Raw genomic sequence first — 16,189 nt, 5'->3', positions numbered from 1 at the left:
TTCATGTGCTTTGCTGTGAATTAATCTCCTAACAGCGGTGTTAATTCCTGGATGTAAAAAAGAGTGTTTCAGCTACCAAGGTATTCCACAGAGAAGGGAATGGAGTTTACATTTAATTAGTTCCCACTCTCTGCCAGGCACTGTGCTGACTGCTTTATAACACTTAACTCATTTTTTGTCTCACAAGGACTCTCTTTTGAAGCTGTTACTACCCCATTTTATAACTGAGGACATGGAAACACAAAGATGTTCAGGAACGTGCCCAAAATTATAGTTGGTACAAACCCCAGAACTTTGAACCCACATTTGACTCTGAAGCTCATGCTCTTGCCACTGTATCCTGCTCTCTTGCTGCTTTCACAGCCCCAAGAACCAACCAGTTTTTAGCACTGGACTGTGGGAGGGTCCAGAAGAAGCAAGAAGACTGGGCTGGAGGTCAGCTCACCGTGTATGAGTCCCGGTGCTCACCTCTCACCTCTGAGACCTCTGCAAGACCTTGTTGCTTCCTTTCCATGAAGTAAGTGGTTGGAGAATTTAACAGGATGACATATCCCTTGCAGTTCTGAGAGGCTACAATTAGAGGGTGAGTTTGTACCTCTTCATTTCTGCATGTTCTGATATTCCATGCACCTACTATGAACTAAACCTCACTGTGGTAAAAAGGAGAAATAAGATGTACTGACCATCTGAGGAAAATTACACTGAACTTGGGAGAAAGAGCAGCAGACTGGGTTTTGCAATATAGATGTACCTGAGGTACTTTCTCACAATGGCATTTATCCAAAAGGGCAATGTCGGCAGTAGTAGGCTTCCTGCCACTGGAGGTCTTCAGCATATGGCTGGGTTGTCATAGGAGAATGGTGCTATTAAATATTGAACAGTTAGACAAAAGGGTGCCTGAGACCAAACCCACACCTAATATGTGGTCATTTGAAAAGAATTAAAGATGCAGACAACGAAACAGGAACTTCCCATCTTCACGTCCCCCCCCCGTCCCCCAATTTCAATCACTAGGAAGAAGTATTGTGGTACTTCTTCAAAATCCCTTTAAAGACATTGTCTTATTAATCATGTATTCTGAAATCTCTCCACACCGTGAACACCCTTACACGGTGGCTCACAAATGATTGCTTCCACCCCTGTCATCGGGGGCATGATGTTTCATAATGACAGGGACAAGGCTCGTCACTGCACATGTATTTTACACTTTCTGTCCTTCTCTGAACATTCCCCCATCTCATCACCACTCTGCGAAAGATAATTTTTTCCTAATTGGCTCAGATTAATTTTGTAAGCCTATTTATGGTATTGTTTTCTTAAAAATCCCTATAGAGCTTTAAGAATATACATGATTAAATCTGTTGTTGTTTTGCCTTTTGATTTCTGGGTTTCATATCTTGCTTCAGAAAATCCTTATCCTCCTGTCTTATTTAGCTCTAGTCACAATAAAGTTGTATTAAAAGAAAACACCCCAAGATGCTGAAAAATATAATCATATGTCTGTGCATTGAGTATTTGCTGACCTGAACTGGGTTTGGCTCTAAGCTGTAGCTTGGGTTCTGTTCTGCTCCAGATGACTCTGGTCCTCCTAGGCTCAGTGGGCTGGGCATGCTGCCTTCACGCCGATGGCAGGCATACAAAGTATCTCATGCCCTTGCTCGAGTCATGTCCACTAACATCCTACTGGAGATCGACTAGCATGGCCAACCTCAATGTTAATGGGGGTGGAGAGGTATACTCAGGTCACACTGTGGGTGGGGAGAGAATGAATATCATACCCTCAGATTTTCCTTAAATGTTCTCAGTTTTTTAAGCTGCTTTACAGTTTTGTTGTTTTGTTCAAATCATTCTTTATTCGTATTTCGTCATGTGCATGTGTGCACGTGTGCACATTAGAGATCTAATGTGAAACGAGGGAGTGATCCTAAGGAGTGGGGTCAGGGGTGGGCAGGGTGCTATGGGGAGGAGAGTGCTCATTATAGGGATGATGGAAGGGCCAGATATCCACTTTTCAAACCTTCTTCATTCCAATTAGAGAGTCAATCACAGAATACGTACCTACGATGTGGGTCTAGGTCTCAGGGAGCTTGTCGAGTGGAAGGATACATTTAAGATTGGTTTTAGGGCTTCAGTTGATGGTGGAGAATTCTACTGAAGCTTTCCCTCCATCAAAATACAAGTAGTTTCACAGAAAGCCCACAGGAGGTCACACTAATAGGTTAGGGGTAATAGACTAGGGGTTCAAAAACTAGTATAACAGTCATAATGAAGTGTCACATAGACTGTGGTACAGCTTTCTTCATTGGGTGTGTCCTAGGAAGGGTGACTCCACCCCGCCTTCCCTGCCCTGCGAGAGCGACCTCAGGAAGGGAGGGCCTTCCGGATGTCTGTGAGTTGGACAGAAAGGCAGTGTGCAGCTCCTCAGACAGGTAAGAATTTGGCTCTCCAGCAAACCTATAGGCTTGGAATATTTGTTGCACACCTATGTACTGGAGAAGCTGAGCAGGGGTGAAGGGTGAAAGTGAGGACCATGAGGGCAAGGCTAGCTTCTCCTCTACCATACAGAACTATTCTGCTTGTCCCCAAACTCATATACTCCCCATTAGCAACACAAAAGCCCCACAGTTGCCCAGACTCGCCATCCTCTGGACAGTTCGGCACAACTTTTTGGATTGCCTTGTACTGAAAGGCCGATCAAATACTCCCTTGTTTTGGGCACTACCCTAAAGTAGATGGCTCTGCTTTTTTTTCCTATCCAAGGCAATAACACACTATAGCTCACTACAACCACTGGCACATCACCAAAGAGAGATGGCACCATCAGAAGTCTAAGAAATCAACAACAACAGCATTTGACTTGGGCTAAGGCTAGGGCTGACTCTGTTCATACAACACAATGGCTGTCTGTGGCAGGAGCCAGCTACATGATAGCAGGATATCCTGGCCCTTACCTCCAGCTTGGAGACCTGGCCTCACAAACTTTCCCTGTGCCATTCTATGTACCCTGTCCCCGTTTTGTGCCTCCACACACAAGTCAGACCCAGCAGGACATCTGCCTGGGATGTTACTATCCATTTCTCTTTTCCATATGGCTTACTCTTGGGAGAAGGCAGGAATAAAGCAGGATTAAGGCATATTGGCATCAGGGATTTTGTGAAGTAGAGTTCATCAGCATCCTAGGCCTAAGGGAGTTCAGGAATTTACTTCCAAAAGTGTGTACTAGGCCTTGTATTGGCTCTGTGCAGTCCAGCACCTCCCAATCAGTCACACTCTTAAATATAGTATCCTGCATCTTCTTTGATTTCCTGAAACCTTTTGGTGCCTGTTGGAGATTGGCATCTTAAGCAACTTCCTCCTGATCGCTCCACTTTTGCTTCAGGTGAGAGCTTGTGGTCTCATCAGAGCCTTTAAAGTCATAGTCTCTACTTTTTCAGTACCCTTCTGAAAGCTCAAAAGGAGCCATGCAATTAAGATTGTGCAGGAGAGGGAAATAAGAGAGGGCTCAGCGCTCAAACACGTGTGTGGAGTTTTCTCCGTACCCCAGACTGGGAGAGCAGCCCCTGAGAACAGAACCATTGGCATATGCAGTACCCTGTAATGAATGTACAGTGCAATTCCAGCACCAATCTGTTCTCTTTATTAAGACAGTAAGTGATCTAAAACTTTTTCGTTAAGCTGAAGATGTACTTAACTGTGACACTTCACAAACATATTAACATTGGCTGAAATAAGAGAAGCAAAGGATTATTTCCAGTTTAGCAACAGGCTGTCTTTGGAATTGTGGGTTTATCAGTAAAGATGCTGCCTTAGTATTATGTCATCTGGATTCTATTTAAATCATCTTTGCCCTGCCCACAATTATTTGCTTTGATGGAACAGTGGTCAGGATTCTTTTTGTTGCAAGTGACAGAAACCTAGCTTCCACCAGCTTGAACAGAAAAAATATCATTTGAATTGGACTAGACTCAGGCTCAGGGGCTTCCATAACATCAGCAGCATTTTTCTGACCCATCCTTGCCCTACCCTCCTTCCCCTGTGCACTTGCTCAGCTTTTCTGTGAGTCGGTCCTATTCTTTCTTCTATGTGCCCAGCAGTGGTGGCATAGTTGTGGCTGACATGGCTGCAGACAGTTCCAGGCTCACAGCACCTCTGTTTAACACCAGAAATAAAAAGAAAGTTTCTCTCCCCTCTCCTCCCCTCCCCTCCCCTCCCCTCCTCTCCTCTCCCTTCTCCCCTTCTCTCTCTCTCCCTCTCTAAGTTTGAATACAACCTCCCAGGGAAAGTTCCTAAAGTGCCTTGCTTGAGATGAGCTCTTGTCCTTCAAACAGACGGCTCAGAGCTATAGACGCACTTTTGTCTGGGATGCTCTTGCAAGTACCATACCTAAGCCCTATGCCCAGGGATCCTGATTCGATTGTGATGCCTGGACATCAGTATTTTTAACAGCTTCCGGCAAGCAATTCTATTGAGTAGCCAAGCTTGAGAACCACTGCTTTAGACTCATCTATTTACTCTGCAGAAAAACACTTTTGAGCACCCACTCTGCACACCAGGCAGCATACGGATGCTGACAGTGCAATGAGCCAGACGGGTGAAAGCATCTCATGAAGCTCACACTCTTTGGGGCAGGGCAGGCAAGAAACCCATTAATAAAATAATAAAAAATAAGTTTTGCTAATGAATAAACAAGTACTATTCAGAAAATAAAAACTTGACCAAAGCCTGGGTAATGGGAAGGAGCCAGCCACAAGCAGCTCAGAGGGAAGAGCGTTTGAGGTAAGGGAACAGCTACTGCAAAGGCTGAGAGGCAAGAACAGGCTTGACCTGTCCCAGAAAGAAAATAGTGTCGAATGAGAAATGTAGGAACAATACCATAGGCAGAAAACAGAAGAATTCCGTATGTGCCAATTGAACACATACGCACCAATGGCAGATTTTTAAAAAATGCACGATTTAGGGCAAGTATCAAATACATTAGAGTAGCTGCCGACAAGGACCAGCAATGGGAGTAGGACCAGGGACTGTGCAGGCACAATAATGCCCCCCTCCAAAGACATCCACATGCCAATCCCCTGAACCTGTTAATATGTTTTGTTACATAACAAGAGGGAATTAAAGATGCAGATAGAATTAACATCCTAATCAGGGGACAGGGAGATTATCCTGGATTATCCAGGTGGCTCAGTGTAATCACAAAGGTCCCTAAAAGTGGAAGAGGCAGGCAGGAGAGTCTGTCGGAGGGAGATGTGGCTATTTACAGAGATGGCTGTGAGAGAAGGACTAGGCCTGAAGTTGCTGGCTTTGAAGTTACAGAGAGGGGGACCACGTGCACAGGAATGTGGGCTCCCTCTAGAAGCTGGAAAAGGCAAGCAAACAGATTTTTCCCTGCACAGATTTTCTGCAGAAAGGAATGCACCCTGCCATCACCTTTATCTTATCCCAGTGACATCCAAGTCAGGCTTTTGATCCTTGGAACTGTTGTTGTAGCCCCTGAGCTTGAGGCAATTTGTTACAACAGCAATGGAGACCCAATCCAGGGACACAGGGACGTGTGGGAACTGATGATCAAAACCAACACGCTAGGAACTGAGTCATGGGCATCACCCCACCCTCCTCATCCAAGGTCCAAAACAACAATGTTAAAATGGAAAGAAGAATAAAGGAAACCTGCTCAAAATATAACACGAAATCCAGCAGATCTGAGACTGAGCACTCATCGTGCCCCAAAGACTGGACCACAACTTTACAGGCATGGACCGCTCTTTCCTACCCGGGAGACGGGGTACGGGGTACTGTGACTGGCCAGTCAGACTCCCTGCTGAGGGAGCTTATTATTCTTCCCTGAAGCCTGTCTGTCCCTCTGCCTCCAGTGAATGTCGTTGTCTGCCACCCCAGCCTCTGTGCCCTGGACCACACTCAGCATCAAGCATGGCGCCTGGGGCACGGCAAATCTTGTGCGTGTGCAGCTGATCTCTGTTGATGCTTAAGGAAGCTCCCGACTGCCCACCCCACCCCAGAGCTTTCACATTAGCGGGGCCATTCATAAAAGAGCCCTGGGACTTCCATGAGCTATTTATTCTAAACAACTTAGAGCAACCCTCGGGGCCCCAGTGGGGTGTTCGCGTGTCTAATTTCTGTGAGCTATTGATAAGAGCCCACTCCAGCCAGCTAGTTGTCAGCCTTGACTCCAAGGGCCTGGAAAATGTGCTATTTGCAATTACTTGAAAAGAAACTAATTAGCTTTAAGGAGGAAACCATAGGTAGAAATGACTGAAATCAGCTGTTCAACTGTGCTTGGCAAAAAATTAAAAGGAGTAGGCGATCACACCTCACTTTCATTTCATTTGAAGAAAGAGTAGAAAGAGGGGCAAGCCTGGCAGAGGGGTTTTCTCCGCAGGAAAAGGCCTCGGATCACAGGCAGTGCCAGCACACCTGTTGTGTGGCTGAGAGGCTACCGCATGACCTTGAATGCTGCTTTTGGACTTCTTTCACTAGCAGCAATGGAAAGTATTTAAAGAGGGTGCAAGGATCAACTTGGGGCTGATCTTCAATGTAAGTGGTAGGTTTCTGCATTGTAAGTAAATAGGTGCTCTCCTTCAGAGTGGCCCTTCTGAGTCACTTCTCAAAACAGACTTAAACACAAGATATTGCAATGCCTCACAACCTAGTATTCTGCCTAATACAAAACAGGCAGAGGTAAAGTGATGGAACAGCACCCTGGCTACAGTCTGGAGGCCACCTTGAAGGTGAGAGGAGCTGATGTCCCTGTGGAAGAGTGTTGCAACTGTCCAGAGGAGAGACAAGGGTGGGAACAATGGCACCACAGAAAAAAAAAGATGCTTCCAGATGTGAATCAGAACAACGACCTGTCCTCTTACACTTTACAGTAATAATAAGAGAATTACGTATGTATTGAGTGCTTACTTACTATGCCCTATGCTTTTCATGGGTTATCATGATTTCCATTTTATTCTTAAGGAAATGGAAATTTAATTACCTGCCCCAGGTCGCACAGGTAGTTGGAGGTAACATGAGTTCTTGGGGCTCAGAAGAAGGTTCTGGGGAAAGGATTTGGGGGTAAGTAATTCACCTGGGAGGTGATCCCAGGAAATAACCAGCAAATATGTGAAACATAAAATAGGGGAAGGAAAAAAAAGGCAAAAGCTGACTTATAATTTATTATGGTGGGCAACCGGATCTAGGCCCCACTGCGGAACTCTGGGAGATGGAGTAGAGCATTTTCAGAGTGATTATTCCAGTGAAGGGGCAAGGACGCTAGGGCATTTAGTGACAGACCCCCTCTCTGTCCTTTGGTGCTGCCTGGGGGAAATTAACTCCACCCTTCCTGCCGGACCCTAGCTAGCCCCAGCAGACCTCAGTGCCAGAGGTGAGAACCAAGGGAAGTGGACAGGGCACCAACAGCATCAGCTGCCCCATGCCGTTTGCCTGGGACAGTCCTAGTTTGTGCCTATTGTCTGAGAATAATTATAAAGTTCCCCATTTCCCTCTCACAAGTCATCTCTTTTGGATGATTTGCATGGCCCCTCCTGTAAGTGAAGGAACAGTTGCAGATCCTGACATATGTGGCCCCAGAACCTATTCTTTTCACCTCCTTCTCATCTTCTGTAACTTCAGTTGTGGCTCCCTCCTCCGGCAGGGTGTGAGAGCCCTGGGTGAGATGTGGCCGTGGTCAGCCACACCTCTGCTCCCCAGAACCCCAGGTAGGTCCTGGACCACTGCACCAGCATCACAGATTTTAATAAACACCCGCGTTCCTGACTCTCGTCCCTAAACAGCTGAATCTGAATCTCTGGAGTTTGGGGCCTGATAATCTGCATTTTTAAAACTTTTTCAGGCTGGTCTTTACAGTAGAGTTTGAAAACTACGAGCCTCAAACAGGGAGACAGTGAACGTTAACATTTCAGGGAAGCAGCAAAGCCCATGGCCTCTGAGCTGCCCTGCCTGGTTCAAATCTTGGTTCTGTCACTTATGACTAAGAGTTTTCCAGCACATTACTGAACTTCTCTGTTCCTCACTGGAGAAACAGGGATAATAATAGCATCTATTTTATCAGGGTTGTTATGAGGATTAGGCAACTTAATCCAAGTAAAGCCCTTAGAACACTGCCGCGCACGTAGCAAACACTCAAAATGCTAGTTTGTGCTATTACTGACTTTCAGCATTATGCCAAGGATCTTACCTAGGCTGTGATATTAATCCTCAGAACAACCACGCAAGGCAGGTATTATTAAGGATTCGGGACAAATAATTTATCTAAAGCTCAAAGGTTAAACAACAAACTAGGGAGAAGTGGGGCGTGGGATTTGATCCCAGATCTGTTCCATCTGCCTCCAAAGTTCCAGCTTTCTCACTGACATCAGACTGTCCTTGGCAGGCTCATTCCCCACCTCCATTGTGGCATCCCGGTTTTCACCCCAGGCGGGGGGTCCACCAGGGACTTCTGGGCATGGAGAGGAGGGAGGATGGCATATTGGCAGCATGTACCTGCTTCATCCAGCCTGCCTTGGCCGGGCTGGAGCTGCTCTCTGGGATCTGGTTAGCAGCTAATGATCAGTGGGCTCCGGCTATAATGATCGGATTAGCTGCGCTTTAATCACTGTCTATTGTTTCAGCAGGGAGAGAATTTCACAGCTCATTGACTGCTCTGACTCCTAATCTACACAGAGGAAACAATGTTGCAGCTCATCAAATGCAATCAGCTGCTAATTGAAAGGAAATGGAATTTTACAATTACAGGCCACCTTTCAGTGCTCAGGATTTCTAAGCACTTCTCCCTACCCTTCTTTGCCAGCTCAGCACTGGCAGGAGCACTTGACAACCTGCTAGAGACTTCCCAGAGAGCTGCATTTGGACCTGGCCCATTTCTTCCCAGCCCCAGAGCAGCAGAAAAGGGAAGCAGCATCCTGGCCAATTCCTAGGCTGTCCTTCAAGGCTCAGTGCAAAAGAAAAAGGCCCAGGCTGGGAGTCCGCAGAACTGCGTATCCTGGCTCACCTTCCCCCTCTGCCTTATGACTGTGTGACTTTGGACATGTCCTCAATCCCTTTTGAGCTCCACTTCCCTTCTCTCTAAAATCCATATTTGATCATTTCCAAGGTTCTTATCAGCTTTGACGATTCCGTTTGCCCTGTTCTTGCCACTATCCCCATCCAGTGGAGAACGTCTAAACTGACACCCTCTTTCTTGTCCAGCTTTTTCTAATGCTTCCAGGGCGCCTGTGTTAGGTCTCCCAGAGGATTTGTCCTGATGAGATTTTAATGGGACAGAAAGCAAATTTGGGAAACATCCTACTTAGCCTTCTGATCAGACATTTCTCTCCCCGTCCTGGATCCATTCACTCCCTTGGACGAATATCAATCACGATTAATTTTAAAGACAGTCACATAGATTTTTCTGGGTTCTGTCTTTTCCCAGTGAAATTCTGTGGAGATGAGGCTTGGATGAGGGCTACCAGCCAGAAAGAGCATTGCTGCTTTTGACCCTGTCTCCGAGCTCCATTTCCAGCCAGCGTTTCCTCTAAGAACAGGACAAACCAGCATCTGCTTTGAGCTCTGGTCTGTGTCATCCCACAGCACTTGTTCTGCTCAGGAATGCGTCCGAGGCCCATGTGACCCGCAGTGCCATTTTCTCTTGGTTCCCATGGCCTGTGTGCTTGTCTGATGCGCTTATCAAACAGACACTGGAATATCAGCACTTTCGTTTAGGCAGATGAGTTATATTGTGTCTCAAAAAAAAAAAAAACCCAACCAAGGCACAGTCAAAAATAATTTTTGTTTGGCCAGCATTCCTTCTCAGTCCCACTCAGTCCCATTTCCCTCTCTGAGTCAGAGCGACGCTATAGCAAAATCTCAGGGTCTTAGTCTCTCCCGTGCCTTTGCGAGATGGGCCGCAAGTCAACAAGGAAAAGAAAGGCAGAAATGGGCTGGCTGCACCTCCCTTTTAACACTGTTGGGGGCTGGGAGGAGGCCTGGTGCAGGTGACTCCTGGTGCTGGTGTCTTCTGGAAGCCTGGATCTGAGGAAGGCTGAGGAGAGGACACAGGCTGGATTCCGAGTTAGGACTCAGGAGGGGCTGGGAGTGGGGCGAGTTTGAAAGACGTCCTGAAGTCCAGGTTGGGAACAGAAACAGGATCACTCAGAAAGATTCCAGTTATTGACCAAAGGGTCAGAGCTCTAGAAGCCAGTTTGGAGAGGAGAGAGAATGATAAGGTAAGAGAAAGTGCCTCACAGCATAAGAGATGTCAGAGGGCAGCGAGAAGAGACCCCCTGTGGTCAAAGGGTCGAATAGTGTGGCCCCATGGGGACCTCAGCCAGCAGGCAGACACCTGCCCATGCTAGCAGAAAAGCCCTGGCTGGTCTGGGGCCCAGAGCTGGCTGCCCCCTGAGAGTAGAGTGGGCAGGAGAGAAGATCTCATTTGGTGGGCAGGATGTGGCATCCAGAGCGCTGCATGTGGAGTCCTCACCCAGCTCTCTGTGATGTTTTGACAGGTAAATGGGACAAGATGAGGGGCAAACAGAAGCAGACCTGCAGCAGAGAGGCAGCCCTGGGACGCATAAGGGTATCCTAACCAAAGCTTTCACTTAAAAAAAAAGAGTGAGGGTCTTATCTTTTACAGAGCTTTTTATCTTTTTCTTGTCTTGATCATAATTCTGTTTAGTGCAAAACTTAGCATGGAAACCTCGGTATTTTGACCACTGAGTTTAGAAAACTCTTTGTCTAATAATTTTAAGAAACATAACTGGTATATATTTATGGGGTTACCAAATTTTAGAGATATAATAGGTAAGGCCCATGTATTAAATTTTTACATGTCTGCTTAAGACTTGATGTGTCTTCATTTATTCAACAAACACTGATTAAGTACTACTACATGCTGGACACACATCAGTGAAAAAAAAAGGACAAAAAAAATGTCCCTGCTGTCTGAAACCTGTATGCTGGATCTAAAAAAGTATTTACTTAAATTAGTTCATCTTCATTTTGTTTCACTTAATAACCCATTTAAAGTTTTTACCTTCTGTTGAAAAATCTATTTAAATATATAATGTAAACTTTTATATGTCAGCCTAAAAATTGTCAGGTTGTTAAAAATGTTAACACAGTTGTTAAAATCGTTTGGAGGTATGTTAACAAAAGAGTCTGAAATCGACTGTGGTCCTCTACCTTCCAAACAGAGCAGATATTTTCTCTGTGAATGTGCATGTGCTCAATTGCCACCTCACGTGATATTGAAGCATCACACTCCATTCCGCAGAGCTCTGAGTTGGTAGAAAGTCCGTTGGCTATAACTTCCTCCAGTGCACTCCTCTTCTTCCCTCCGGGATCACACAGAACCTTGCGACTCAAAGCGTGGCCCTCAGGCCAGCAGCACCAGCACACCCTGGAGGCAGTTCATGAAACATCACCCAGTTTACAGAACGACTGCCTAAAATCTGTGCCCTCCCTCCATCCAATCAGACCCAAGGATGGTGACTTACGAAGAAGGAGCCCGTAGAAAGAACTGTACATGTGTCAGGCCAATAGTACATTCTACATCTGATTTATTTCTTCTTCAACTATTTACTGAGTATGTATTTTATCCCAAACACAATGCCCAGGATAAATACAAAGATGTACATATAAGACACAGTCTCCTGTATTACAAAGTTCACAGTTCACAAGCAGGGAAGTACTTTTTTATACAGGAAAAATGCTAGCATAAATATCTGTATAGGGTGCTGTGGAGATAAAGAAGATATCAATTTGACTTGAAGATGATGAGGGAGGACTTCCAGAGGTGACAATAAATGCATGATGAGTAGAAGAATGAGTAGAAGATTATAGGCAGTGAGTTGGGCATGGTGTGTTTTGGGAGGAAGCTGGCTATGCTCTCTTGGTGTGGCTGGAGGTAAGGTCGTGGGTACTAGGCCAGAATAATTTAGCAGGGTAGGATCAAGTCACTGAGGGTTTTGTAGGCCTTGCTGAGGAATTTGGCTATGCTCTGCAGAACAAGGAGAAAATCCTTTAATGACTTTAGTGGGAATGTTATGGTCAGATTCATGTTTTGGAAAGACGTCTTTAGTGGCAGAAGCAATGAAGAACTTTGGATGGCAACAGAAGGTGGAGACCAACTAGAAAGCTATTGCACTGAATGAGAGAATGAGAGTCTGGGCAAGGAGTTGCAAAATAAATGCCATACGTGCTGCTATTCTCCAACCGAGGTTCATGGCAGACATCATTAATTGATCATGGCACTCTCCCAATGAGTCCAGATGAAATCTCATAATCCCACTCAACTGAGTATACAAGGCAGACATTACCAATGGACCAATAAATGAAGCCTCTTTGTAAATTGGGTCTAGTCCAACTCACTAATAGTGGAGCTGGGGAGGAAGGGAAAGAGGCTGTAAATGTTTATGAACCTCCCAAACCTTCAAGAACTCTTCTCTTTGAGTCATCCCAGAGACTGCTGGCCAGATGTGTGATCATATCCTTCATTGCAAATCACTTACAACTGGCTAGTGCTTTACAGCTTGCAATAATATTTTCCTATTTTAATTCATTCTGTAACCATGTGGGAGCAGCAGGGGAAGTCAGACCCACTCTCCTTTCTTTACCGCCTAAAAAACTGAGGCTTAGTGCACCTGGGCTCCTTTGGCACTTTGTGTTCTTAGGGCACTTTCATCCCTTCAACGAGCAGTGACTGAGAAATGATTCTCCTCTACTGAGCGCCACACACTGAGGACATAGCTAAATATGACTTGGTTTTAGTATTTCTTTTTATCTTTCCATATTGGATTTATTGGAATGTATTTGTTTTATACCTTCTTCCTAATTATCAGTTCCCTGAGGGCAAAGTCTCTGGAAAATATTACTGTTCCTAATCACAGCCTGGATGCTGCACATGAGAACACCCCAAAGAGACCAGGCGTGCGGCCTGGATTGGCCAAGCACTGGCTGCAACATCAGAGCTCAGGGATCCCATTGCGGATCGGCCCAGAGGTCTGTTTCTGATCAGCTCGGCAGCCATCTTTAGTGCCTGCTAGTCATTTAACCTGGCAGAGAGTACAGGCCTCTCCCCCAAATCAGTGTAAAACCACAACCACAACCCACAAGACCTTGACACATGCAAATCCAGCGATTACACAATGGTAAGCATGGGTGTGCTGGGAAGTAGTGTCTTCACCTGGATCCCATCACGCTGGCTGTGAGGGACACAATGAGACAATTGACCGTCCAGCTTCGCCCACCCTGGCAATTTCAGAACCCTGAGGATGACTTTGAACCTGAATGCTTCTTAGGTCTCAAATGATCACATCATTGGGGTTTTGGCAGTCCCCTATGGGACTGGCTGGTGGTGATGCCATAGCCATGCCAGCACTGCCTTCCAAGTGGGCTGTCTGCCTCTTTGACTAGCCCCCACCCCATCCTGATTTATACATAATATTTTATAATAGCAAAAGCGATACTCAAAGAAATTTCTTAGCTTCCACCTCCTACCACCACCCCAGGCATATAATAATGTCCCAGAAATACATGGCCTGTCATGTCTTATTACTTAAATACAGGCCTGAGAAGCTTCACTATGCAACAGCATGCTGTGAGTGTTACCCAGGAATAGCCCCAAGCAAGAGGGAGACAAAACACTATCATCTCACTGTTCTTAAGCAGGATTATTATCTCTGGCATCATTCCAATTAAAGCTGGGAAACTTGGAGCCACCATGCCCCATACACCATTCTGGCACACTGGGGTAGGACCACAGAAAAGGATATAAACCCCGAAGTCCTGCGCTGCACCCCAGGTCTGCCGCTCACTGCCTGAGTGTCCTGAGGAAGCTACCGTTTCTGAGTGGTAGTTTCCTCTTCTCTGGAAGGAGGGGTAATAATCCAACGTACCAGGTGAGTTTTTGACAGGATCAAGGGACACAATAAGTTTAAAAATGTGCAAATACTTAGTAAACTAGGGCTTTTTAAATTTTATTTAATAATTATAATGATAATAATGATAAGTTTACATTCTTGTTGGCCTCAGTGAAACACCTATTTCATATGGAATGATAATGTCAACATTAAGTATATACTACTTTAAACTTTTACAGAGGACTTTGATATCCTCTCTCACATGTTATATTATTCCCCATTTATAAGAGGCTAGTATTTCTCACACAGGTGTATAAATTGCTCAAGTCACAGAGGCAGTGCAGGGATAGAGTAGCTTTGTCTGCTCTCCCCATGTGGGCTGCACAAGTAAGAGTCGGAGCAATGGGGACCATTTGTGTGTGGAAGTGCAGGGGGAGGTAGGGACGAGACTGGCCAGTCTCTAGTCTGAATACCTCGGGCTCCTAGTCTGAATACCTGGGGCTCTCGCTCCCCTATGCTGAGAAAAGTCTAGGCCTTGGTTCATTTGTATGGAGATAGCTGTCCTACTCAAAGCTTCTATCTGAAGTGATTGTGTTTATTGGGCTTATTCAGGCCCCAGTCCCCCATTGCATTACCCGTGCAATGGTAACTGTGTCATCTGAGCTAATTTCACTGCAGTAATCCTGTCCGCCGGTTTCTTGGTGCTCAGAAAAATTGTGTCAAGCAGACCCTTTGTGCTGAGGTAGCTCTACCCCCTGGTCATCCTGTGCTCAGGCAACTGGGTCACCTTGTCCTTCGTCTCTCAGATGTCTCTGGCTATGTTCCTTTTGTTCTCAGGAATCCAAGTGCTCTGGTCCTTCCAAGTCTGGGCCTGGGATTGTTCTGCGCTTAATCCTCCTAGGGTCATTGTGGAGTTCCCCTGGAAACAGAAACTGCAGAAAAGGCAGTCATGCACAGGTAGTTTATCTGAGCAGGAGAAAGGCCTTAGGGAGTGAAACAGCATCAGAGGAAAAGGCAACAGGAGGATGTGCTCAGGAACTGGCTGCTGCTGCCAGTGACTGATGTGTGTCCCTCTGGGGCTTTGGAGGAGCCTCAGAAAATGTGTCTCAGAATTGACAGCTCAAAGTATGAAGGAAAAATGCATTTATCCATCAGCTTCTCCCTTCCATCACCTGAAGGTGGTCCTTGGGTCATTTCCTTGCCTGCACTTCCAGTTGCACATGCACATGGCTGGTAGGCTGCATGGTTGCCTCTGACCTTCATGCCACAGAAGCCCCAGGGCAGGAAGAAAGAGGTATGTGGTGTTCACCTAGGCAGAAAAAGCAGGTAACCCCTGTGAGGATCTGTCATGATCCAAGCAGAACCAGTAGAGGTGGACACGGCTGGGGTAAGATAAGAAGTGGAGAGGATGAGAAGCGGGGCACAGAAGGTGTGCCAGAATACTGTACGTGGTCCTTCTGGAGACCAGCACTTCACAGCAGATGCTCAGCTGCAGCCTCTGTGTGGGCATCTGAACTGACTGGTGTGGCCATCACACCAGTGATGGCACTGTCCCCGTGGGCACTCAGAGAGCACTGTCCCCATGGCAGCACACCCTCAGAGCCATGGCTCAGGAAGAGCTCTCCTGGATTGTTGTAGGCATAGAATGAGCTTTTGATTCCAGGACGACCAGTTCTCTATGTGACCTGAGTCTGATACCAAGAGCGACACAGCCATTAAGGGTTTAATACTTGATTGCAACAATGAGACACAGTGTGGGGAACAGAGAGGCACTCGGCAACTCAACAGTATGCTCCAGGCCTCAGCGAGGGCCACTCCTTCAAATGAAGGGGGGTGTGGAAAATGTCGAGCAGAAAGATTGATAATTATTCGAAACAGGCTTAACCGTTTGGATTTCTCCAACTGCCTTAAATCACTCTGCCATATTTATACTTGACTAGTGTTCTCCATAACAACTTCCAAATCAAAGACTTTTGAAAAATTTCAATCACTGTGTTTTGAAGTGATTGAGAGCTCAGGGCGTGAGCGCTGTAAAAATAAGGCATATTAACATTATTAGCGTGACAAATTTCCTGAAGTAGTTACATTAAGAAATGATCAAGGCCTTAGCCTCTGCAGAGGAGAGAGGGTGGCACGTGGCTCAGGCACTTGGTTTAGGAAGGATCTTAACTCTTTTGATGCTGAGGGGAGATCAGTGGTCCAAACATTGAAAACTCTGAATAGATCGTGTTGTCAGGAAGAGATCTTCTGCCGTATCAGTGGAGTGAAAGACAGGAAAATAAGGAGGGAGGGAATTAGGATGGAAATAAACCATTAAAATAGCTAACTCT

This window comes from Phyllostomus hastatus, unplaced genomic scaffold (genome assembly GCF_019186645.2).
Source record: "Phyllostomus hastatus isolate PE091 unplaced genomic scaffold, TTU_PhHast_1.1 phas_scaffold_585, whole genome shotgun sequence".
Lineage (NCBI taxonomy): Eukaryota > Metazoa > Chordata > Mammalia > Chiroptera > Phyllostomidae > Phyllostomus > Phyllostomus hastatus.
The sequence above is the reverse complement of the archived record's forward strand: the minus strand, read 5'-3'. Positions refer to the sequence as shown.